We start from the raw sequence: 26513 nt of genomic DNA, 5'->3' as shown, positions 1-26513 counted from the left end.
CTAGAAGGAGAGGAGGCAAAATGAACAAATACTAAAGGAATTGCAAGAGATTAGGGCCCAAAAGGACATAGAGTAAAAAAAAAAGCTATTGGAGGTAGAGAACTGGCTCCTTGGGACCATTTAAGAGCAAGAATGGCTAAAAGAAGAGCTGAATCACCACAAATGTGATAAGGAAAAGATGCTATCAATATGGAAAGAACAAGAATAGGTGGTGACAACACTGTCACAAGAGCTGTCGCCGAGTCAATGCAAGGTTGCGAGGAGGAGGCCGAGGCCTGGAAAGAGAGAAACCTTGGAAGAGTTAGGGACCTAACCAAATGCCTCGCCCTAGCAAAAAGCAAGAGAATCATGGCAGAAGCAAGGGCTAAAGCATGAAGGTAGGGCTAGAAGTCAAGCAACACACATTTCTCAATACAATACTCCATGTAACTCAAGCTTAGGATGATGACCCTATGGAAGGGCTAAAGAGGAAGTTGGAGATCTCAAGAAAGAAGGAGAGCCATAAAATATGGGCTCCAAGAGCACATCCCAAGAACCAGAACTAGCCAAAGCCTTGCACAATGAAGGTAGCTTATTGCAATCAGGGCTCTTGACAGAGGAGTTATAGCAGTAATTGGAGAACAAGAGCACCGAGAGCAACCAACCACAGCAGCCCAGGCAGAACCACCAAGGGATAAAGGACCCTATTTTGAGCAACCTACTGACACTGAGGACAGCGAGGTGGATAAAGCCCTCCCCTACCTCCATCAACAAAAGCAGAAGGCCAAGAAGAAAAAGATATTGCCCATTGCATAAAGAATCATTGAGGCAAAAAAAAATGTAGAGAGTTTGCTAACTTCACGAGGAGAAAGTTTAATGTTAGACCGCAAGACATGCCCAATGTCCAAATGCCATAAATTGAGGAACAATTTCCTATAAATTGGGCACCGGAATTAAACCATTGGGAGTAGTGAGAGAATGGATGTAGGCCATTTGAATTTGAATTCTTCTACCCTTCTACCTTGGATTGAGTGCTACCCCCTCAAGTGGTTGAAGGAGCCATCTAGGTCACGAAGAGTCTGGGGAAATGATGGTTAGACAAGAGGGCAAGAAATCCCATGTTATGGAGAAGAGAGCATGTGAGGTAGTGGGAGGAGGATAAGGTCATGGAGGAGCCAAGAAAGGTCAAAGGCTATGAAGCCCAACCTAAATGGCGTTGAAGAATCTAGGACACCAATTTTGAGCCATGGATGGCTTTTTGCAATATGCTACTATACGAAAGGGATGACCCCACCTACATGGCTTACCCAAGATGCCACGGTGTGGATTTTGACTAGGGAAAGCATAGCAGGTACGACTTTCCTTTTATCTACAACGTCATTGCCTCCACTCCTCTCGTAGGATTGTTGCAGTTGTAATAGCCTTATTTAGTTCCTCGTAAGTGCATTGGCATTCCTCAGTCTACTCAAATACAATCAACAGTTTGTAAAGGGGTCTAGCAGTCAATGCATACTTTGGAACAAATCACCGATAGTACCTTGTGTGTCCCAGGAAAGCACTGAAGTCCCTTATAGTTCATGGATAGTGGCAAATCGACAACAATGACCTTGACTTTGGAGAAGTCAATGGAAATGCCATTCTTAGACACCATGTGCCCTAGGATATATCCATGTTTTACCCACAACTAGCACTTCAGGGGGTTCAAGGAGAGATTATATAGTCTACACCACTCAAAGACTATGTGAAGTCTATCTAGATGTTCCCTTCAATTGGGGTGGATACATAGATCATCAATGAATATCTCCAATTCTCACCTAAGCATGTCTTTGAAGATGGTGCACATGAGGCATTGAAAGGTAGTTGATGCATTCATTAGCCCAAATGGCATGACTATGTAGGAAAATACACCCCATTTGATCACAAATTTTGTCTTATTTCTATCGTCAAGATGTACCTGTACTTGGTTGTAGAATGAGAAGCTGTCTAGGAAACTATAAGCTTCCTCCCCTGCTACTCTTTTGAGCATGTGCTCCATGTAGAGTAGTGGATAGTTGTTCCTCTTAGTTGTAGCATTGACCTTTTATTAATTCACACACACTCAAACCTTCTCGTTCTTCTTCATAGGACAATCACGATAAGTAACACCCAATCTGTGTGCTCAATTTTGTAGATGAATCCAACCTTCAACAACTTATCTATATCCTCCTTAATGGTATGTGCATGCTTAGGATTCATCAAGTATAGTCGCTACTTGATTGGTGTTACATTAGGAGTCATAGGGATGCTATGAGTTACGACCCTTAGATCTACTCCTTTTAGTTCATCTAAGGATCCAAGAAAACACATCTATGTACTCTCATAGGAGAGCAACAAGATCAGCATCTTCTTTTTCAGTTAGGTCCTCTAGCTATGAATATGGATCAAGGCTTTTCGGCCTCCCCTACTAAGTTGACTTCCTTGACCTTAGTGGGCCCCTCTATCAGTTTGCTTGCCTTTCCTTGCCTCTTAGCTCCTAGTAAGATCACGAGCTTGTTGTCATTTTTGAATTTTGTGAAGCCCTTCGATAGATCTTGCATTAGGAGAAATATGGACTCTCTTTTTTGCCCCTTAAGGGGTTTCTCTCACCTCTATCTCTCTCTAAAGAGAGATTCCAAAATAATATTATAATAAGAGATCTTCTACAATCAAGAAAATCTCATATTTGTATTGTCAATAGATTTCACCTATTATTTTATTCCCGAATTGTAGGATAAGGTCACTTTTTCTCAAAATCCTCATAACTAACAAAATATAATTCTATTTTTCCTAAAAACGGAGCCAATCATTAATAGACGACTCTTTAATTCCCTCATGACTTTTCAACATTAAAATATATTAGAATCATTCTCATTCTCGCTTCCTAAAAGGATGAAAGTTAAAAAATGATATAAAATAACGTACACATCATATTTTAAGATTATTTTTTACCTAGGGACACCTTTTTGACTCAAGAGTTTCCTTGTAAATTTTTATCTTTTTTTTACAAGGATATGCCTATTTCTGGGCATTTTTTCATTCCCTCTAAAACCTTTAGTTTTGTCCCAAATTTTATCCTTCTCCTTCCCTCCAGAATATGGTTTCTTGCATACGAATTCTTCTGAAACAGCACACTCAGTACTATCTACAACACTCTCTACCCTGCTACAAGAAATCTCAAGAGTGGTTTTGATACCATTTGCTAAAATCAAATAATCTCTATCTACAACACTCTCTACCCTGCTATAAGCAATCTCCCTCTTCAGTACTATGCTATAAGATATCTTCCTCTTCAATAATCTATACTACAAGCAAATCAAGTGATAATGAAGGTATCTTTATTTTTTTAATCTCTATGATCATATTATTCTTCAAAATTGTTGTTTAATCCTTAAACATCAATTCATAGAGAGAGAGAGAGAGAGAGAGAGAGAGAGAGAGAGAGAGAGAGGGGAGAGAGGAAGAGAGAGGACAGTGTGAGATGAACTTAAAAAATAAGTGATAGAGTGATAAAGTAAATTAGGACAGAAGATAAGATGATGTTATTGTTTACTAGTAGCCAAGCTTCTGTATAAATGTGTTTAAATATATTTGATCAATCCTTGTTGAGAGAGAGAGAGAGATATATATATATATATATATATATATATATAATATTTTGGATAGAATAGAAGATAAGATTTAATGCTAATTAGAGGTAGATTAAAAGCTAAGATTACTTGCTGATTAGGGTTGATTAGGGTCTATCATGATTGAAATAAAGAGAAAGAGACAAGATCCAATTGGGTAAAAAAGAATACATATAGTGAATAAAAGGGGTGTAATTATGTGATTTGAATGTTAATCCAAGTCAAAATTGGCATACATTTTTCTTTGCAAAAAATGCAGGTGCATGACGTACGAAGAGAAAGAGAGATATTCACTTTCAATTGGAGGACGAATATGCACCAATGTTCAAAAGAACTGTGGAAAGAGATGATGCAATAAGATAGAGGATGCAACAAGAAAGAAATGCAAGGAAAATAAATGTGGACCCTTGGGTTGATGGGTGCATTTATCCACCCGATCTAGTCACTCAAAGACCACCACAATTTGAAGGGCTTACATCATTTGTAAAGTTTGTTTGTGAAGTCAATGAAGGATTGTATGGATACACATGCAGACTTGTCACACAAGGATTAGCAGGGGTTTATCAAGCCTTGACAAATATGCATACAAGATTACAAGGGAATATGCAATCTTTGATGGAAAATGATAGATTATTGGCTGAGAAGAATAGGGAGAACCAGAGCCTACAACAAGCAATGTCTGTCATTAAAGATGCTATGCATGCTACACATGTGCATAATATGAGAGAGTACAAGGACTAAGGATATGACACATGAATACTATTATCTTTAACATGAGATGTCTTGCAAATTTTGTTTAAAATTTCAAAGGTTTGTCCCTATGTTTTTCAAAGTCGATTTTGAACTATGTTTTTTACTTATGAAAAGTCAATTTTGAAATCCTAAGACAAAGATATGAAATTTCCAAACCTTGGAACATTCACTGGCCTAGAGAGAGGGAGGCATGAGGGGGTGGTAGGAGATAGAGAGAGGCAGGGATGGGGTAAAGAAATTAAATGAAATGATAAATTTAAAGTTCAATTACACCATAGTAAGTTTAAAAGTTTCGTATTGAAGTCAAGTCTCTCCTTTCATTTTTTCCCATTACTCTTCACTCTACCCTCCACCTTTATATCCTTCATCATCACAACCATGGAAAGTTCCAAGCTTCCTATCAAGGAGGCACCTGGAAGAGCAAGAGCTCAACACTCTTCTGAATCTAGTGAGTGTACTGTGAGTGACAAATGTCTCGTGTGGTGGTGGCTGACAATGGTGGCCCTACTGCAGCTAATAATGGTGGCGTTATTGTGGCCAACAATGATGGCCCTAGTGTGTTCAATAATGATGGTTCGTCATTGTCCAAAAATGGTGGTCCACATGCTCCAATTGCTTCACCTCCCACTACTGCTTCAACTAGTAATACACATCCTCTAACACATAAGTAGCAAAGATGGAGATCAGGCACAGCTGCGCTATGTGAGATAAGGAAATTCCAAAAGAGTGCCAACTTGATTATTCCTAATGTTAGAAATCAAGCTCCATCCGTATCTCTTTATGTCTGTGTGACCTACCGACATTAGCTAGATACAGCTGTACATGTGTGTGTCATTGAATAAGTCGGTGTATACTTGATCTAACCATAGTTAGATGATGGTTAGCAAAACCTAGTGTAAGTCTCACTTTCAGTTTATAGTTGAGTAATGGAATAATGAAGAAGATGAAGATAAGCTAATGCTCATGGGTTATGCTCCACTCTCTGTCTCTCCCTCTTTCCAATATGGTATCAGAGCTATGTTAGGTGGGCTCTCTAGAGCAGGAGATAGTGAAGAAGACTTGAAGAAAGTGAAGATCCAGGGTTCTCTGAAAACAACCACAGGCTGCCATTGTTCCTGGCAAAGGTATGCATTGGTTCTTCTTGTCTCCCATTGTTCAAGTGGTTACTATAGCTTGTTTGGGAGTGCACCAAGGCTCCATTGAGCATGTATAAGTTGTCAATGAGCACCATGTGCTGTTGATATGTTGCAAATACATCTTCTTGGGCTCTGTGCGAACTGTTACCCTTTGAAAGGTGCTTGAAGATTGTTATATGCAAATGCCTTGGAGAGGGCCCAATTTTATGAGCTGAGACACGAATGTACAAATTTGAAATTCAGTCCTGAACTATTGGTAATAGAGAATACATAGTATGCTGCCTTGACATGATCTTGGAGCTCTATGTCATGCTCAGACAGCATCAATAAAGTATAGATATATACCTTGGAGGAGATATGCATTCTTCTTGTGTCTTGGAGCTAAAGTTGTTTGACAAAAACACTCAAATGTAGGAGCCTTTTACAAGCTAAAAACTATCATAGATCTATGAACAACAACCATTGTCTGTACTTGAAGCATTAGATGACATTGGTTGGTTCCTATGAACTATATGACCTGGGATATGTCTACTGAATGTCTGGAGGACTAAGACAAGCATTGAATATTGTTGAAAACTGAAGTTTGGAGATTTTAAAAAATGCATGTAAAGTGTCTTGGCTGGTTACAAGTAGGGAATGCATTCCATGACTTTGCTCCTTGAAGACAGAGTGTCTATGGCTGTATGTATGATCATGTATTGACCCCAACACACAGTAGCACATGTATGAAGTGGTTTGAGGAATCTTTGAGCTAAAATACATCTTGGTTTGGCTAAGTATTTTCTAACTACAACTTGCATGCAAGATATTTGACACTTATACTTGATGTATATGCACTGATATGTGCTCAAATGATCATGTATGGAACCCTACATGTATAGAAGATGTTTGTGAGCTTTTGGGACATGTATGGCATGCATACACCTTGGTTTTGGCTATAAATCAGCTATTGGTCATTTGCAATATGCAAATTTCAAACTACATGTATGTACCCTGGTAGTAAGGTTGCATGATACTGACTTAAAGCAACTACATGATCTATGTACTGAGACTGATGTACCAACGGGTTATGCCACGTGTTTCTGGATGGTTTTGAGATGTTGATGGGCTGAAATACTCTGGTTTTAATAGTGAATTTGTTGCATAAAACTTTCATAAACAGTCAAAGACTGTAGTTGGTGGTCAGTGATACTTGTTGGCTTGCAGATGGACATTGTCTATTGCAACATGGCAAATGCACATGGCATTGACAACATTACCCAGATTGTTGGTGAGAAGTTGGATAACAAGAATTTTGTATTGTGGAAATTCAGAATGAATAACTTTTCGTTGCTAGAGGATATTGGGATCTATGCACTGGTGATGAAGCTGAACGTGAATTGCTTGAACAGCCGACACATGATTAGAGAGGAGCTCATAAACAATGGACAAAGAGAGCATGCAAAGTGCTACATTGGTTTTCCCTATGTATATTTGATGCTATGGCAATACAGATGACTGGATGTGATTCCCTAAAGGATGCTTAGGACATATTCATGAAGAATTATGGAAATGTAATGCATGCACAAAAGATTCAGGTGAAACAACAACTCAACAACATGTCTAGGAATGGTAGAAGCATCCAGGCCTATAGGACAGAGATTAAGACCATAGCGGACTAGCTTGCCATTATTGGATCACAAGTATCTCAGGATGATATGATTGATGTCACTTTAAATGGACTTGGCAAGGAATATAAAGCATTTGATATATCTATTTCTATTAGACTTGAACCCCCTGATTGGGATGAGTCACTTGCTTTGTTGTTGCATGAGAAAGTAAAGCTTGGATTGAACACAGGTTCTAGTACGTCTCAAAGTAGAGACAATGTCCTTTATTCTAGCAAATGTGGCAAAGGTTGTGGCTCATTTTGAGGGGCCGAGGAGACACTCGAAACACCTATGGACAGCAACATCAAAGTAATTGGCATGGCACAAATATAGAGGGCTAGCATGGATCTATGGCTTTAAAGGCAGGGGGAGATCACCTTGTGGCAAAGGTGGTAGATCATGGCAATCAAATGATGAATCCAACAAGGATAAAGACTATCATTATACTGAGGTAGATATGGGCACATTGCCAAGGATTGTCATAAGAAATAGGCAAACATGAAAGCTAAAGGAAGACAACATGGGAATTATGCATCATCTAGCGGTGCTCATGATGATCAAGGTGATAGGTTGTTTGCCATGCAACATGTGTCCAAGAAGGCACCTAGACAGAACAAAGATGAGAGATGGTACATTGACTCTAGGTCTTCTAACCATATGACACCCCATGGAGAGTGGTTTGATGAGTTGTTTGTAGGTTCGCATGGTTATGTTTGTAATGGGGATGACACCCATCATAACATTTAGCACACATGAGTTGTTCGGTTGATGATGCCTGATGGCAAGAAAAAGAGCTTGCACGATGTATTGCATGTACTATCAATAACTAAGAATCTCTTATCAGTGGAATAGATGGCATAAAAAAATCTGCAGGTTAGATTCAATAAAGATGGATGCTTTATTGAAGAATTTGGTAATGGCTGCAAATTAATTGCCAGAGACAGAGGGGATGCCACGATGTTTACCTTGGATGCATCCATTCCAGAACTTAAGGTAGCCATGTTTGCACATGATGAGGGTGCTATATGAGATGTTGAGATTTGGCATAAGAGGATTAGCCATGTTAATGTTCAAAAGATGAAATCTATGCAGCAGAAGGAAGTGGTACTTGGATTTCCCAAATTCAAGTATAATGACTTTGGCCATGTATGTTATGCATGTGTTTGGAAAGTAGGCACGATTTCCCTTTATGAGATATGTGAAGAATAGCTCAAAATCTTTGCAGTTGATACATTTTGATGTCTAGGGTCCGTCACATAATGCTTCATATAGTGGTGCTCATTACTATGTCTCCTTCATTGATGATTTTAGTAAGTACACTTGGCTGTACATATTGAAACATAAAGATGAAGTGTTTGATGCATTCACTTATTTCAAGAGGCATGTTAAAAATGAGTTGGGTTGCTATATTTCTTATCTTAGGTCAAATGGAGGCAGAGAATATGTCTCACAGGAGTTTGATAGTTATCTTGCCAAGTATGGGATCAGAAGATAGCTTACTTGCAGTTATATACCGCAACAAAACGGTGTAGCAGAGAGGAAAAATAGGGTACTAATGGAGTCAGCTAGAGCTATGCTGAACGAAAAGTGTTTGCCTAAGGCTTAATAGGCTGAATTAATGGTGACTTCTGTATATGTATTGAATAGAACCCCTACAACAAGGATTCATGATGTAACACCTTATGAGAGGTTGTATGGTCATAAGCCTGACATTAGGCACTTAAAGGTCTTTGGATGTATTGCGTACATGCATATTCTTGATGAAAAGAGGAAGAAATTGGATCCCAAAGTTGTCAAGAGCGTGTTTTTTGGTTATGCACGGGACATGAAAGCTTATAAATGCTATGTGCCATCTACTCATGAGACATTGATAAGAAAAGATGTTGTCTTTGACGAGCTAGCTTCTTGGTATGGCATTGTAGTTGTAGTGCCTGCTGATGGATCAACTAGCACAAGTAATGTTGACAATACCCTTGCAGTTAGTACATCTATGAGTGATGATGTGTCATCTACAGTGAGTCCTTGGTCAAGATGGTTGCGGAATCACACTCCTATGTCCACTGACATGGACATGTCAACGAGGGGGAGATTTGATAAGGGAAAAGAAAAGATGGTTGAGGATGTAACAAGTACTCTTACTGTAAGTTATGAGCCATCCAACAATGTTAGCTTGGACAATGAGTTGGGGATTCCTTCTGTTATGATGCTTGGTGCAAGGCAGAATCGATATGTACTGCCTCATGAGAGGCAAGCTGAGAGTGAGCCAAAGTTGAGGAGATCTGAGAGGACTAGAAGACCAGTTGATAGGTACACATACACTGGATATTCATCCCATCATTATGCCTATATGACTAAGGTGATAGGTTTCAAAGAACCCAATAATTTTGATGAGGCAATTGCAGATGACAACTTGTGTGCTGCCATGGACAAAGAGTATACAGCTTTGGCTGAAAATGGAACATGGGATTTGGTTCAGTTTCTTGAAGGAAAATTCCCCATTGGCTACAAATGGGTTGTTGATAAATATGACATATCCTAAGTCATATCCTATGGTTGTATGTGTCTAACGTAGAAGCATATGTAAAGCGTCCTTAAATTGAGGGTATCTATCACTTTGAGGATGTAACATGCCCGTCCCTCAAATTGTGGGACACATCTTAGCAGCCCATCGGGAGATCAATCTAGAAGATGCCGCCCGACACTTCCAAGGAATGACACGGGGTTTGCCAACTAGGGTCTCTCGAGTCTACCTCGCAACGAAACTTATCCGGTCATTCCCACTAGGATCGACCTAAATTCTGGGTTCCTAGCAATTGAGTCTTCCTAATAGCCTTCTAGCGTCGGTCGACAACCACTCCACTTTGCGTAGATAAAACTGGACCCAAGCACTTGGTTCAAAGAGAATGGAAACGAGAGGGATGCATCGCTCGACCTCTCTTTGCGTAGATACAACTAGATCCAAGCAGACTCATACCGCACTTGGTTCAAAGAGAATGGAAACAAGAGGGATGCATCGCTCGACCTCTCTGCCCATAGGGTATAGTCCCATTCCGGTCCCCTCAAACGGTATGAATCAGGGTTCTAACCAACATTGTCTAAGGTCATCATTCGATTTTTCCTAATATTCCTCATTAACATTTCCTTTGAGGAAAGCTCTCGGCTAACTGAGACCACCCTTCCGTAGGATAGACCCATTGGTCACATCCACCACGCTTCCCTCGGGGGTTGATTTAGTTATCTAATTACCTACCACATTATATTTGACACATAAAAGCAGCTTCCTTAATTAACACATTAATCACAGGTTCCTTTACGTAATTTAGGGCACAGACACGAAGACAAGATAAAACAAGATCAATCACTTAATTCTCTTGCCCATACAGGAGAATTAAGTGTCCCTTTCTACCTCTGCAGAAATAATCCTTCCGTATCTAGAAATACCTCAAGTATCATGCCCGAAGGCTATCCTAGCAATCTACAGGATTGCTGCTCCAAGTTCCGCCCGTAGACTAGTACACGGGCCTCAAGATCCCATCTTGAGTCACGTAGAACACTTGTGTAGGGTCCAGAGGCATTGGAATTTATGGCCAGAGCCCCCACTGGCACCCAAGCATCCTCCTATGCCAAGTAATTTCCACGGAGAGACCTCTCTCGGTGGGTTCGGTCCACATTCCTGGTGCGGATTCATAACCCCCTTGGTTAGGGTTTGGTGGTTCGCGGGGGGTAGCTAGCGCCATCCTCCCTTTATTATCCCTTTAGAAAATCAACCATAGCTGAAGCAACCAGCTTAATAACATTTACTAGGGAAAACATCCCTTTTGTTTCCATGGCAATCGGTCATCTCAGACCCGGCCATGCAATCATCAATCACAAAAAACTTGGATTAGCATCCAAAACCACATTCACCTTGCTTATGATCCACCTATCCTTAGTAAGATTCTCTCCTCTTACCAACACAACCAGTCGACATTCACTTGGGGATACCCTTTTCAAACAACCAAGCATAACTTGGGTCAACAATCCATCTTTAAGAAGATCAACCTTCGTTAAATCCATTTCAACAGTTCCAAGCAACATGATTAGCATAAATCAACTACCATAAAGTTCGCTCTCCCCCTTGGGTTAGGGCTTTGCAAGGTCAATTTAACAAATTCCTTCTAGATCCTTTAAATGATCTAAGTGGTCTTCCCCTTGATCCTGATTTGATCAAGGCTAACATTGTCCTATAGTTTCAACATAGACAAGTTTGGTGGTTTGTAGTACAACATTCCTATTAAGGTGAAGTTCCTTTCCTGAATACCCTCAGCATTCTTCCTTAGGTCGATTGCAACCCGCAAGATCCGATACCTTAGGAATTGGGGTTTTCCCCTAAGTTCGTCTTTGCTTGTAAGGAACAAGAATCTACATAGTCGAATGCCAATTCAACTCGTTCTTTTCAAGTTATGGACTGGTGCTCCGCCCTTTGCAATGACCTTAGCATCGACTAGGACTTCATAGGAATTTTCCCCTAGATAGTTTACCTATCTAACTCCTAAATGTTGTTGTGCATTGAGTACACTAGGACATCCTTACCCTAGTATGTAAGTCTCCCCTTCTTGGAAGAACAGTAGAATTTTTCCATCCCAAGTTCTAATGCATTTAAACTATCTTTTGAATTTATAATTTACCATAAATTTTGGGTCTTAGAAAAACATGATTTTGATCCGCAGGAGTTGAGATATTAACAGCTCCACTTGATTCGGTCGACTTCTTTTCCCCTTTCGCAACTCCCACTTTCGTACTTCGATCACGTTGGATGAGCTCTTGTCCTCCTTCCTCAAAGAGTGAACCTTGCAAGGAACTCCATAGCTTTGCTAGGAATTCAGCAGCCCTCAATTTGAAGGGAATAGTGGCAATGATCTTGTGGTTTAAGTGAGGGGGAAGGATGAATAGGAACAAGGCTTAAGGAGGGGGGACCTTAGAAGGTTCTAGAACCTTCTCTTTCTCTCTCATTCTCTCTCTTTTTCTCCTTCTTCTTCTCCTACTCTCTCCCTCTTCTTCTCCTTCCTTCTCTCCCTTCCTCTTCTTCTCCTTCTTCTTCTCCTCTCTCTCCCTCTTCTTCTCCTTCGTTCTCTCCCTTCCTCTTCTTCTCCTTCTTCTTCTCCTCTCTTTCCCTCTTCTTCTTCTCTCCCTTCCTTTTCTTCTCCTTCTTCTTCTCCTCTCTCTCCCTCTTCTTCTCCTTCCTTCTTCTACTTCTTCTTCTTTTCTTCTCTCCTGCTCCTACTCTCTTTCTCCCTCTTCTTCTTCTTCTTCTCTTCTTCTTCTCCTTCTCTCTCTCCCTCTCCTTCTCTTCTCTCTCTCTCTCCTCCTTCTCCTCCTCTCTTCTCTCCTTCCTCCTCTTCTTCTTTCTCTCCCTCCTCTTCTTCTCTCTCTCTCTTCTTCTCCTTCCCTCTCTCCCTTCTTCTTCCCCTTCTTCTTCTTCTTCTCTTCTTCTTCTCCGTCCCTCTCTCCTCTCCCTCTTCTCTCTTCTTCTCCTTCACGATGATCCACGGGGGGAGGGGGGGCTGCTGATCAAGACGTCAAAAGGGGGGGGGGGGTTTCAGAAGACGAAGAGGGCGGGGGGGGATTCAGATGACGAAGAGGGCGGGAGGGGGGGGGGTTCAGTTGTTGGCCAACGAGGAGGGGGCGCACTGTGCTGCCAACGGAAGGGGGGGGCACTGTCTGAAGGCCAGGGAGGAGGGGCGTTGTGTCCAGGCAGCAGGGGAACTGTGCTGACGGAGGATGATGGAGGGGGCCGCCTGTTGAACGAGGAGAGGGGGGCGTACTGACGAAAGCCCAGGGCCACTGCTGCAAACCGCACAGAGGGTGATGAAGCACAGGGGGGAGGATTTGCGTTTCGATGACCAAGGGGGGGGGGGAGGGTCACCTTATACGGTGGAGGGGGAGGTGGTAAGGGGAGGAGGAGTCGATGCTCCCCGCCATCTGGGGGGATGCATGCCCCCCCACCACACACACTTCACTCCCTCTCTCTCTCCCTGATGCGCTGTCGATGGGGAGAGAGGGAGGGATAAAAAAATTTCAAAAAAATTTAAGAAATTTTGAAAGAGGGGTGTTCTCATTGGGGGGGGGGGGGGGGGGGGATTACAAAGGATGCCACTTATAGTAGACTGTGAGAATGGAAGAATGAAGATGAACATGAAAAATGGTTGAACCTCCATATCCCATGCCGTCCACTCTCCGTTGTGCGTCTCTCCCCCTCTCTTTTTAGTTGGTATCAGAGCATGAGTACAAGAGCTCAAGATTGGAGTGAGGAGCGCATCAAATTGAGGTCTACATCGAGGTTCCAGCTTGTTGTCCGCCCCATTGAAATCGGGTACTGGTCTCTAAGCCACCCAAAGCAGGTACCAAGCTTGAGAGAGCCATTGAGGCTCATTTTGGATGCAATATGGGAAGAGAAAGCATGCTGGAAATCATGTATGATAGCAATGAATCATGGGTTTTTTGTTTGAAATTGGTTCATGGATTGATGCTGGAAGCTGCGGAGCTTAGAGGAGATTGATTATGCTTGTCTGGAAGAGTTTTAAGCTTCATATCTCATCATTGAGTATCTGATTATGTTGATGGATCAATCGGCATATTTGTTAGCATACTCTGAGATGGCGTGGAGAGAGGGCGCCATTGGCAACTGCCAACATCTGTCATTATTCTCTTACTTCTTAAGGCTTTATTGAAGCCTTAACACTAATGCTAAAATACAACTTAAATTTCCTCATGTTCACTCTGGACACTATTGGAACTAGTTATTTGAAAACTTTTCTTTCACACTCGGGTTGAAATTGAACTGGTTATTGCCCAAACTGGTTCACAGTCAATCAATTCATACTGCAGAGAAGAAGAACTAGTTGGTTTGAAGACTGAAAAAGGGCAGTTTCTATGCAATTTACGGGAGGCTATTTTGAGGCCAATTTTGCTCAAAAAAATTTGGGAATATTTTTGTAGCTTCATCTTGATATGTACTTCTAGCTTGGCACAAAAAATGCATAAAAATTTAGGAAAAATGGTCAATTTTAGACCAATGTTTTGATGCATTTTGGGTCATATGGACATCGTTTGGGATCCGATTTGGATGTTTCTTGTTGGGAACTGAATGTATGACATGTTGGCATCATGGAAAAATGCATACAATATTTTTTGGACACATGTATGATAGTCATATTGCTAGAAGCTATTTTTGCATGCATTTTTTGTCTATTTTTTATGCTTTTTGGTCTCGGATTGGACCATTGATGTTCCGGATTGGGGCATGCTACTGAATACCATTTTTGAATAGTTTGTATTGCTGGTTTTTTTGAATTTGAAGTAGTCATAATTTTTGAAATGACACAAATCACTCAGATTGTGGGAAACAAATTGACCAATGACAATTATAGTGTTTGGTCTTACAGGATGGAGAATTTTTGGATGGGTAGAGATCCATGGGACCTCATAACAGGTGATGATGAATGTCCAGAAGTTCTTGAACATCTAGCTGAAGAGAAAAAGAAAATGTACAAGGATTGGACAGGGAAGAATAGGAAGGTTTTGCATTGGATCTCCATATGTATTCCAGAAGCCTTGATTCCTCATATCCAAAAGGCAAGTACTTGTAAGGAGGCATGGGAAATCATAGAAAAAAAGTATGGAACATGTACAGAGGCTCGTAAGATACAACTCAAGCAGAGATTACATGGTGCATGGAGAGGTAATCACAGTATTAGTGACTATGTGGCAGACATCAAGCAAATTACAGAAGGCCTTGCATCCATTAATGCACCTGTTGATGATGATGATTTAGTGTCAGTGACACTAAATGGACTTGGACCTGTTGACTTTGAGGAGCTTATTGGATTGCTACTTACAGAAGAAATCAAGTCAAGATTGAATGCATCTAGTAGTGGCAAAAATGCAAGTGGAGACAGTGTTTTCTATCACCAGAGAGGTTGTGGCAGCTCATCTAGAGCTAAAGGCTCTTCACTTGGTCATGGTAACAATGGTTTTGCTCATGGAAGAGGTAACTTTGGTCGTGGTGACTTCATCATAGAGGCAGGGGGACGTCTTTCCCTAGAGGTAGAGGTCATTCATAGAGAGACGGCACTTGTTATTATTGTGGGCAGTTTGGTCATTTTGAGAGGGATTGTTATCACAAACAGAATGCCATGTCTAGGGGTCATGGAAGGACCCAATATGGCCACTATGCAGGCACTTATGGTGGTATAGGTTATGGACCTAGAGGTGGATCACCTAGAGGTCACCTATTTGCTATGGAGCATGTGCTTGGGAGCACGACTCACCCTCATCGTGAGAATGACTGGTTTTTGGATTCAGGAGCTACAAACCACATGACTCATCATGCTGAGTGGTTTGATAGCAAGGAGTAGATGTAGAATGAGGAATATGTTGCCACTGGTGATGATATTTTACATAAAATTACTCATATTGGTAGTGTGTCACTTGTTACTAAAGATGGGATTGAGAATAAGCTTGGTGATGTACTTTATGTGCCCACAATAACTAAGAACTTAGCATCCATTGTGTCAAAACAAGGATTTCAGGTGAGATTCAATAAGTTTGGATGTTTCATTGAGGAGTTCCATAATGGAAGACATGGCCAGGTAATTGAAAGGGAGATTATTTGCTTTGGATGTAGGTACTCTAGTGATTCAAAACTCTATGTATGTTGAGAGAGGACATGGGCAAGATAAGGATTTGAAATTATGGCATAGAAGGATTGGTCATGTCAATTTGCAAAGATTGAAGACTGTAGTTCACATTATGAATAGAACATTTACAACCTTGACTCATAATCTATCATCATATGAGAAAATGTATGGCAAGACACCCACTATTGCATAATTTAGAGTCTTTGGATGTGTTTGTTATGTTCATGTTCTGAATGATTTGAGAAAGAAGATGGAACCAAAGGCTGTAAAATGCATTTTCCTTGGATATCTTGATGAGAAGAAGGGATACAAATGCTATGATCCAGTGAGTAAGGAAGTATACATAAGCAGGGATGTCAAATTCAATGAATATGAATCATGGTACAAGCCCAAAATTGTAGTGGATGTTGATTCCTATGAAAGCAGTGATAATGATGGCTATGGAAGGAAAATTTCAACAAACAACAAGGCTGAAAATCAGCATGTGGAAGATGTTTCAAGGCCTCAAGAGAATGTGGAAAGCAATGGCAGTTTTACAATCCATGGAGTGGTGGGTTGAGAAGTGCACAAAGGAGTACAGAAGTGGCAAAAGGAAAGAGACCTATGGCTAAAAGTTCAGAACATGAATCTATAGATGATGAGTATGGCATTCTACATGTTAAAACACTTGGCACTAGAAGTGATGGAAAGTATGTTCCACCACATGCTAGATCAGTTGAGACACATGGTAGTGCACCTCAATTGAGAAGGTCAGAAAGGGTAAGGTATCTAGTTGATAGATTGACTTATAATGGGTTCATGAAGATGCATCATGCATACATGGTTTCTTATGTACAACATGTGAAGCCTACTTGCTTAAAATAAGTAGTAGAGAGAAAAAAGTGGAGACAAGCAATGGATGAAGAGGTGGATGCACTAAGGAAAAACAAGACTAAGCACTATATTAGGGAATTTGGGAATTCTCATATAGTTTGGGAATTTCCAATATAGTTAATATTTGGCCAAATAATCAAATCTTATCCCCTTATACTTGAAACTGGAGTCTACCCTTATTATTATGTAAGTTGTCTTTCCAAGTCCCACTTTGAAACGTGGGTTAAGATTTAGCCACATGGCCAAATCTTTACCCCTTATTTGAAAGTGGGACTTGGGAGATTCCCAAATTCTCTAATATGGTGTAACTTGGGATTTGGTGAAATTACATCATGGAAAATCCATTGGATGTAAATGGGTTTATAAGGTCAAATGTAAGTTAGATGGTTCTCTTGAGAGGTATAAAGCAAGGCTAGTTGCAAAAGGATATGCACAAACTTATGGTTTGGACTATGAAGAAACATTCAGTCCAGTAGCTAAAATGATGACAATGAGATCGTTGGCTTCTATCTATGGTTGGAAGCTTTATCAAATGGATGTGAAAATTGCACTTTTGAATGGCAACTTAGAAGAGGAAGTGTACATGGATCAATCATAGGTCTATGTAGATCCAAAATACCCACATTATGTATGCAGGTTGTTGAAGAAGGCTTTATATGGGCGCATGGTGTGATAGAATCAGCAAATTCTTATGCAATATGGGATTTTAGCAGAGCAAAGATGATTATTCACTTTATGTGAGGCATACAGAAGATGGTATGTTTGTTGTTGTCATCTATGTTGATGATCTCATTATTACATGCACACTTGAGAAGGAGATTGTCGAAGTCAAGCATGGGTTACATAAAGAGTTTGATATAAAGGACCTTGGTTTGTTGAGATACTTCTTGGGTATTGAGGTTATTGACACACCTCATGGTATATGGCTGACACAAAGGCAATATGCATTGGAGATGTTGGAAAAATATGGCATGACAGGATGCAAACTGGTTGATACACCATTGGATCAAAATGTTAAGTTGATGAATTATGGACCTTATGTTGATGATGTCACTATGTTCAGAACGATGGTTGGTAGTCTTATCTACTTGACCATTACAAGACTAGACTTGAGTTATGTTGTTGGATTGATAACTTAGTTTATGCAAAAACCATGCAAATCACATTTTATGTAGTGAGAAGAGTTTTTAGATATGTGAAGAAGACAGTTCGCTATGGCTTGTTTTATGAAAAAGGAATCAAGCCTACATTTTTTGGATACTCAGATGCAGAGTGGGCAGGTAGCTCTATGGATAGAAGATCTACTAGTGGCTATGCATTCTCATTTGTACAGTTGCTCTATCAAGCACTGAAGAAGATTATAGAGGCATTGCATTGGCAGCATGTGAGCAAACATGGCTAAGATTTATTTCATATGACATGGGGATAGATATTGATGGTGGATTCATTATGTATTGTGACAATGTTAGCAGCATTATGTTGGCAAAGAACCCAGTCTACCATGCAAGGACAAAACCCATAGAAGTGCACTATCACTTCATTAGAGAAAATGTCATTGATGGAGAGATTGACTTAGTCCATGTGAAAACAAATGACCAAGTTGCTGATATCTTTACCAAAGCATTAGGTAAAGATAAGTTTGAGTACTTCAGGAGTGCACTTGGAGTCTTACGTGTGCAAGCTCATTATGAGCTTGAGGGGGAGTGTTGATAAATATGGCATATCCTAAGTCATATCCTATGGTTGTATGTATCTAAAGTAGAAGCATATGTAAAGCATCCTTAAGTTGAGAGTATCTATCACTTTGAGCATATCATGTGTAGTAGATTGTGAGAATGGAAGAATGAAGAGAAAGAAGAAGATGAACATGAAAAATAGTTGAGCCTCCATATCCCATGCCATCCACTCTCCGTTGCACATCTCTCCCCCTCTCTTTTCATGGGTATACAAGGTTAAATGCAAATTGGATGTGTCATTGAAATGCTATTAGGCCAAGCTAGTCTCGAAAAGGGTATGCACATCAATATGGCCTTGGCTATGTGAGACTTTCAGCCCTGTAGCTAAAATAGCAACAACCAGAATAGTCATTGCATTGGCAATAGCTAAAGGTTGGAAGTTATGGCAAATGGATGCAAAAAATGCATTTCTGAATGGTGACTTACAGGAAGAAGTTTATATGGAGTAGCTTGAAGGCTATGTGCATCCGGATTTTCCGACACATGTATGCAAGCTAAAAAAAGCATTGTATGGGCTGAAACAGGCACCTAGAGCTTGGAATGCTCGAATTAGCAGTTATTTACAATAGCATGGATTTATATTGGGTGATGCAGACCATAATTTGTTGGTGAAGAAGACAGATCATGGCTACGTGTTTTTGGTAGTCTATGTCGATGATTTAATCATTACTGGAGATGATGAGAGTGGGATTGTTGAAATAAAGTCATTGTTGCAAGTTGAATTCAAAGTCAAAGATCTTGGAGAGCTGAAATATTTTCTAAGAATTGAGGTAGTGTCTACGCCTCAAGGCATATGGTTAGTGCAGAAGTAGTATGCTTATGACATGTTATAGAAGTATTGTATGGTTGAATGTAAGGCTATGGATACACCCCTAGACCAAAATGTCAACAAGCTACAGATTGATGTTGGGACTAAGATAGAGAATGTTACCATGTATAGACAAATGGTTGATAGCTTGATCTACCTGAGTATTACTAGACCTGGCTTGAGCTATGTTGTGGGGCTAATCAGTTAATTCATGCAGAGGCCTCGCAAAACGCATTTGGATGTAGTCACGAGAATCATGAGATATGTAAAGGGTACAACAGATTATGGGTTTTTTTATGCATATCATAAACCCCTTCACTTAACAAGGTACACTGACGCTCATTGGGCGGCTAGTTGTGCACGTGATAGGAGGTCAGCCAGTGGATATGCATTTGGATTGGGCAGCAACGTGATCATTTTGGTAGAGTAAAAAACATCCTACAGTTGCATTGTCTAGTACAGAAGCTAGGTGCAGGGGTGTGGCTTTGGTGGCCTGTGAAACTGTTTGGTTGTTGAAGTTACTGGATGACTTGGGGATACACTTTGATAGTAAAGTGAAGCTGCATTGTGATAATATGAGCAGTCTGATGCTTGCAAGAAATCCCGTCTACCATGCGAGATCTAAACATATTGAAGTGCATTACCATTTCATCATAGTAATGGTACTAGCAGGGCAGATTGACTTGATACATGTAAAGATTGAAGACCAGGTCGCAAATATCTTTACCAAATCACTTGGTAAAGAAAAGTTCATCTATTTTAGGCAGCCACTTGGAGTGTTGCAGATGGTTTGAGCTTGACGGGGAGTGTTAGAAATCAAGCTCCATGCGTATCTCTTTATGTTTGTATGACCTACCAACATTAGCTAGATACAGTTGTATATGTGTGTGTCATTGAATAAGTCGATGTAGACTTGATCTAACCATAGTTAGATGATGGTTAGTAAAACCTAGTGTAAGTCTCACTTTCAGTTTGTAGTCGAGTAATGGAATAATGAAAAAGATGAAGATGAGCTGATGCTCATGGGTTATGCTCCACTATTTGTCTCTCCCTCTCTTCCAATACCTAAGGCAGCATTCTCTAGGTTGGTGTGAGAAATATTGCAAGATCTGCAGTTAGGGCATCATCACAAGTTCTTTTCAAGGAACCAAGCAAGGAATGTGGGATGATGGTCAAGCCAAGCATTGCTTGCTCTCCAAGAAGTAGCTGAAAGTTACTTGATTGATGTAATGAATTTTAGTCATTCATGCTTGATATATCACTATTAAGCCCATAGATATGGTTCTTGTTCGTAGGATCCTCAACAACAAGGATGCATTTAATCTTAATGTCGACAATATGCTTTAAGAAGCTACCTTGTAATTGGATCTATGCTTTTAGCTCAGGTTTGGTTGTAGATTGTAAGAAGCTTATTTTTGGATTATCTTTCCATTAGACCTTCAAGTATTTGATAGTAGTGGCCTATAAAATGGAGCTAAATTTTGCCTAGCTCTAGTTGTACTTGGTGCAATGCACTATCTACCATGTATTTCATGGTTTCGTAATGCCAAATCCAATATGTGATATTCTATTTTGGCCGTGATTTGCATTGTACATATTTTCAAGTTTCCAATTTTGAAAGTAGTTTCATTGAGGATAAATTCAATGCGCAATCATGCACACATCAGTGATCAATTGTACATGGGCCGATTCACTATATCTTTATTGTATTTAGTGGTTATGCAACACTATATCTGATATATAATATTCCATTTGATCCATGACTTATTTTTTGTGATTTTTAAAGTTTCCAATGTTTACGTAGTTTGGTTGATAACACATTTAATATGCAGCTATGTACACTCGCTGGTGAGTTTTTTTATTATCAGTGAAGTATAATCCAATTAATGCATTTTCAAAAAATGATTGAACTATCAATTTATAAATTGAAATTTGGTGAAACTTCATCCACATGCTAGGCATAATAAAAACTCATGGATATTAAAAAATTGGCCCCATCAGAAGCCTCTGGGACAACATATTCAGGGCCCTAGATGCAATCCTTTGGACAGGTATCCCAAAGGCTTCTGATGGGGCCAAATTTTTTTTGGGTAGTTGATGTGCCCTAGAGGAGTCCACATGTAAAATTTCATGTTAATCGGATCATTTGTCATATTTTTTCAAAGCATGGATACATTAATTCAAGTTTAAGGATTTTTAAAAAGTTTGGCTATAAGTACACAAAGTGGATTCTTTGTGCGAGAAGTTGATGGGGACGCCTATCCTTTTCGGGCGTTTCATTAATTTAGTGTGTACATGGGTGATTCCATAGCGGGTGATTCTGCAAAATGCATATTAAATTAATAAAGATTTATGAGTTTAGAGTGCGCACTCGTAATAAATTAAGGTTGGATTGATTTCTAACCAATTGATTTATTTATGTAGCTGAAGACTGCTAGGTATTCACTTTTGTCGATTTAATTGTATTATTTTACTAATGATTGTGAATGCTTCAATTGATGTGTAGAGATAGCAGCAGTGCGGAGGAAAGCATTGGAGGATAGCAAGTATTCGATTTATTACTTATATTTTGATGGGCGCATACCTTAAGCATGGCGCCTATATTTTGTTGCGCCTATTTATTGAGGCGTTGGATATTTATTATTATTTTGTATGCGCATGGGCGCACGATTATGTTATTTATACTTGGACATTGTATTGGGCATGCCAAACTCTTTGGGCACCGCCCGTTAGCTTTATTCCTATTTTGTGCTAAAGCAAACTCAAAAGCTAAAAGCTTGCTATTTTGTAATTTGGGCTATTATTTGAGCTTGAAGATTATTAATACATAAAATACATGCTTTGTGAGCGCTCACACAAGGCATGGGGAGAGATTGCACCCAATTGGTCTCTTTTTCATGTCGTTCATGCTTTTTACCTTGAATTTTGTGCAAAAAGTAGAGTTCTATTGTTCTTGGGGACCTTCTGGCATTCACTACGCGAGCGTACAGCATCTGATCTGCGCACCAGAAGACGAAGATTGTGAAAGACACACCCAAAAATATATAAGCCTTGTATACCCGATCTTGAGCTACGCTCATCGCGCTAACTTGATTTTGAGAGTGAGAGGTATTTTGAGTTTTGCAGGATGACGAAATCACATATGGATGATTTAATGGCTGAAGGCGACCTACCTGAACCTACGATGGAGCAAAAGCTGGACTTAATTATGATGCAATTGGATGAAGAACGACGAGCTAGGCAAGCATTGCAAGTTCAATTAGCTAATTTACAAAGATCGACTACCGACAAAGAGGGACCTCACTCTGAAGACCTTATTCGACGTACCATCGACGCAACTCTCGAAGCTTAATCCATCCGAAAGGAAACAAAGATAAGTAAAAGAAATTTCAAATTCCGTACTTTCAATGGCACTCGAGAGGGAAAAACTGTTCTTGCATTCATTAGTCAGTTTGATGACTACTTTCATGAGGAAACCTATGCATTTTGTGGAATCACCCGCTATGGAATCACCCATGTACACACTAAATTAATGAAACGCCCGAAAAGGACAGGCGTCCCCATCAACTTCTCGCACAAAGAATCCACTTTGTGTATGAGCCCGGGTCATCAAAGTTTACGGAATCCACCATAAAACCTCACGGAATCCACCGTGAAATATGCCTCCTGGCATCATACCCCCGGGGTGGGATAGCAATTGACCTCAATTGCTATTAGCTCAATGTGAAGCTAACAGAGTGGGGAAAGCATTTAAGTCTCTAGCGTGCATCCATTGTGCTTCCTCTACAGGATGGTTCTTAAATTTGACTAGATATCTAGAATATCTTCGGCCAGTTCTAGTGGTCAGAAAGTCAGTATCTATGATAGCTTCAGGTTCAAGTATTTCAGTCTCTTCCTCTAACAAAGGTAGGTTTTCATAAACTATGCCCTATGAGCAGAGATGTTGAGTGACGCATCCCTCTTGTTTCCCATTTTCTTTGAACCAAGTGTGGCATGGATCTGCTTTGAATTGGATATCTCTGCGTAAAGTAGGATGTCCAAAACCTGACACTAAAATGTTGTTAGGAGACTTTGACCCCTAGGAGGCCAGATTTCAGGTTGATCCTAGTGGGTTTAGCTGTGAACGTTCTATTGCGAGGTAGACTCAGGAAACCCTAGGCGACAAACCTCGGAACATTCCATGGGAGTGCTGAGTGGTGAGACTTAGATTCGTTTCTGGATGGAACCGCTAAAAACATGCTTGGATAGCTGATAGGCGGCGGGCATGTGACAGTTGGTATTAGAGCAAAACTTCATAATGATGCATGATTGATTAATGTAAGGTTTGTAGGCACATTCTAAATAGAGTATCCTAAGTGGTATGGCTTAATTCTCAGGTACCTTTTGCACCCACGAATGCTGACATGAAAATGAATAAATTCCTTCTCAAGAAAATTAAGGCACCCGAGTTTGATGGAGAAGGGATAGACATCACAACAGAGGCAGAGATATGGATTGAGTCAATGGATGATTATTTCTTTGCTTCAAGAATTGCTGCTACCAATGAAGCAATGATAGCCAAACTTAAGTTAGTTGGCCAGCTTGGATATGGTGGAAGCAATGGTGCACAGATCAAGGTTACCTTTCGCCAACCTACTAGACTTTGATATAATGAATGAATTCTTCAAGCTCAAGGAGCTGGAATTAACCTTGGGATCTTACTACTCAAATTTTGTAACCCTACTAAAATATGCACCACCTATGGATATTGCATAGCAAGTAACCAAGTTTTACCATGGCCTGAACACTCCTCTGAACCACCATCTTGAAGCAATCTGTCCAACAGACTTGCAAGATGCATTACTTCCAGTGAATCCAATCATCCAAGAACTTAAATCGGGTAATCATAGCAAAGATGATTCCCGAGATCAGGACAAGAGATGCCACACGTGTGGAGAGATAGAGCACATCCGTAGGAGATGTCCCAACCATCGATGTTTCCACTGCAATGAGCTAGGGCACGTCCAAGTAGACTTCCTTCACTTAAATCTAGAAGATATGGAGCCTCCAAGGAAACGAAGCTACACAAGTGCAGTCTTCAGATATATAGAGAAATCAGATGAAGACAAGACTTAGAACCCACTACACCTCTTCAGGATGATTAGAGATCCTAGGAATTTTGTAGACATGAAATACAACTTGTATTGGAAAAAACTTTACTCTTGTAACTACAGTTAAATTGTCAACTCTAGCTTCATGTCTGCCAACTCCTAGCTCTAGTTCAATGTCCTTTCCCTTGTCTTGTTTGCTCGGGCTAGACCTCTCACCAATGATCATAGCTTTCTTAGAGGATCTAGTGGCAATGTTGTCTTGAGTCATGGTTCTAGATCTTCTCTCCTTGAGCAAGTCATCCACGCATATGGATTCTTCAAAGACCCTAGCTAGCACGTCCCTTTGCAAGTTTGAGTTGCTCACCAAGGCCTTGTAGAGCTCCTCACTTTAGATTTTGTTTATAAATACAATGAAGACCTCTCATTCGTTAGGTCTTTCCACTATTGGGGTTCTCTTAAAGAGACTGCACATGTGGGTGGCATAGTCTCTAATATCCTCCTAATCCTTTTGGCCAACATTCATCAACCTGACAATGAGATTATTAGAGTATCCCGCTTTGAAGAACCTCTTGATGAAGAGACTCTTGAGGTTATTAAAATTATTCCATTTGGTATTGTTTAGGCTACTAGACCATGTCCATCCTTTGCCTCCTAGGCAAAGTCCAAAAGCTTGTGCTCGTTGAGCAAGTTCTGTGAGGTCGTTTTCCTCGCATACTTGCTTGAATTGCTCCACAAAGTTGTACAGTTCATTGCCCATACTTGTCGAGTTGCTTAGCAACCACATGTATTTTGGTCTATCTCTTGCAGTGTTGCATGATTCCTAGTCTTACTAGCAACGTAGTCACTAGGGTAGCTCCACTCTACTCTACATCTGTATTGTCTAGGAGTCTCTTCATGAGAAGCTCACTTAGCATAAGATCAACCTCTAGCATTCTCTCCCTCTCAGCATTTGGTTCTTCCCTAGTTTTGTTGGTGAGAGCTAGGATGCATTAGACCTTGCGCATTTCTATATCTTGTGTCAATTTTTGAGCTCGCTACTCTTGGTTGTAGGCAGCAATGCTTTGGAGTGCTTTTTGTGCCAACCTTCTCTCTTCCTCGAGATCGGCTATGATCTCCTCGGCTGGTCTACCATGATGCACCATTTTGGTTTGCAAGTCATATTGGTTTACCATCTATTGAATGTTGATTGGGAATTCTCCCGAGTCGAGCTCATCGTTTGGAGGGTTGGTGCTAGCTCCCGACATGTCAATGGTTTCCTAAGCAACTAGGTGTCTATTAGATTGATCAAATCAGGCAACGTTGTGTCCCTAGTCATGTCGGTTCCTAGTTGTTCACTTCAAGTTCTCTTTCTCAGGTTGTATCCAGCTTCTTGGGGTTTACTCCTATTAGTGGGTTTGTTCCTTATTAGACCTTGTTAGTATGTTCCTTGTTATAAAAATCAGTTTGCAATGTTACATGAAATGGACACATGAGTGGTGGAGTGGACTTGTGCCATGGACTTGTGCCAAATTAGGCTTTCTATCTTTCCTTGTGTACTTCAAGTGTTTATTTGATGAATTGTGTGAGTTCAATCACAATCAATGTAGATCACACTCCCCTTAATTAGTTTCAACTAGTGCTAGCTCTTGTGTTATAAGTGGATGCCACTCGTAGTGGTCCATTCTAGGTCCGTGCTACATGATTGATGTGTGTCTGAAGGATAGCGAGTTCAAGTTGTCAATTTTAACCTCTATTGGGGTATGGTCAGTGATCGCAGTTGCTCCTTCACTATCGGGTCGCAACCCTCGAGTGGATTCTAGGTCCGTGCTGCATGATTGATGTGTGTTTCTAATTCAAGTTGTTAGCTCAAACCTCTATTGGGGTATGGTCAGTGACTGCATTTGCTCCTTGACTATTGGGTCTCAACCCTTGAGTCAGTCGGCTCTATTACCCTATCTACTTGCCTGGGGATCTACTAGGGTGTCCTATAGCTAGGGTTTGGCCCTACAGGATATGGGAAGGCCAAAATCTACTAGAAACTAATGTTTTGCTCTCCTATCTTATTTGCAGGTTTTGGTTTGATTCCCGAAATTGTGCATTGATTCTAAGCTATTCTATTCTAGACAGTTCGATTCCTACATCCAATTTTGGACTCTGTCTGAGTCCAATTTGTCTCAATCATATGGTC

Source organism: Lygodium microphyllum, chromosome 17, assembly GCF_053477565.2.
Source record: "Lygodium microphyllum isolate KBCC chromosome 17, Lygodium_microphyllum_v1.1.10, whole genome shotgun sequence".
Taxonomy (NCBI): domain Eukaryota; kingdom Viridiplantae; phylum Streptophyta; class Polypodiopsida; order Schizaeales; family Lygodiaceae; genus Lygodium; species Lygodium microphyllum.
This window is presented reverse-complemented; position numbering follows the sequence as displayed.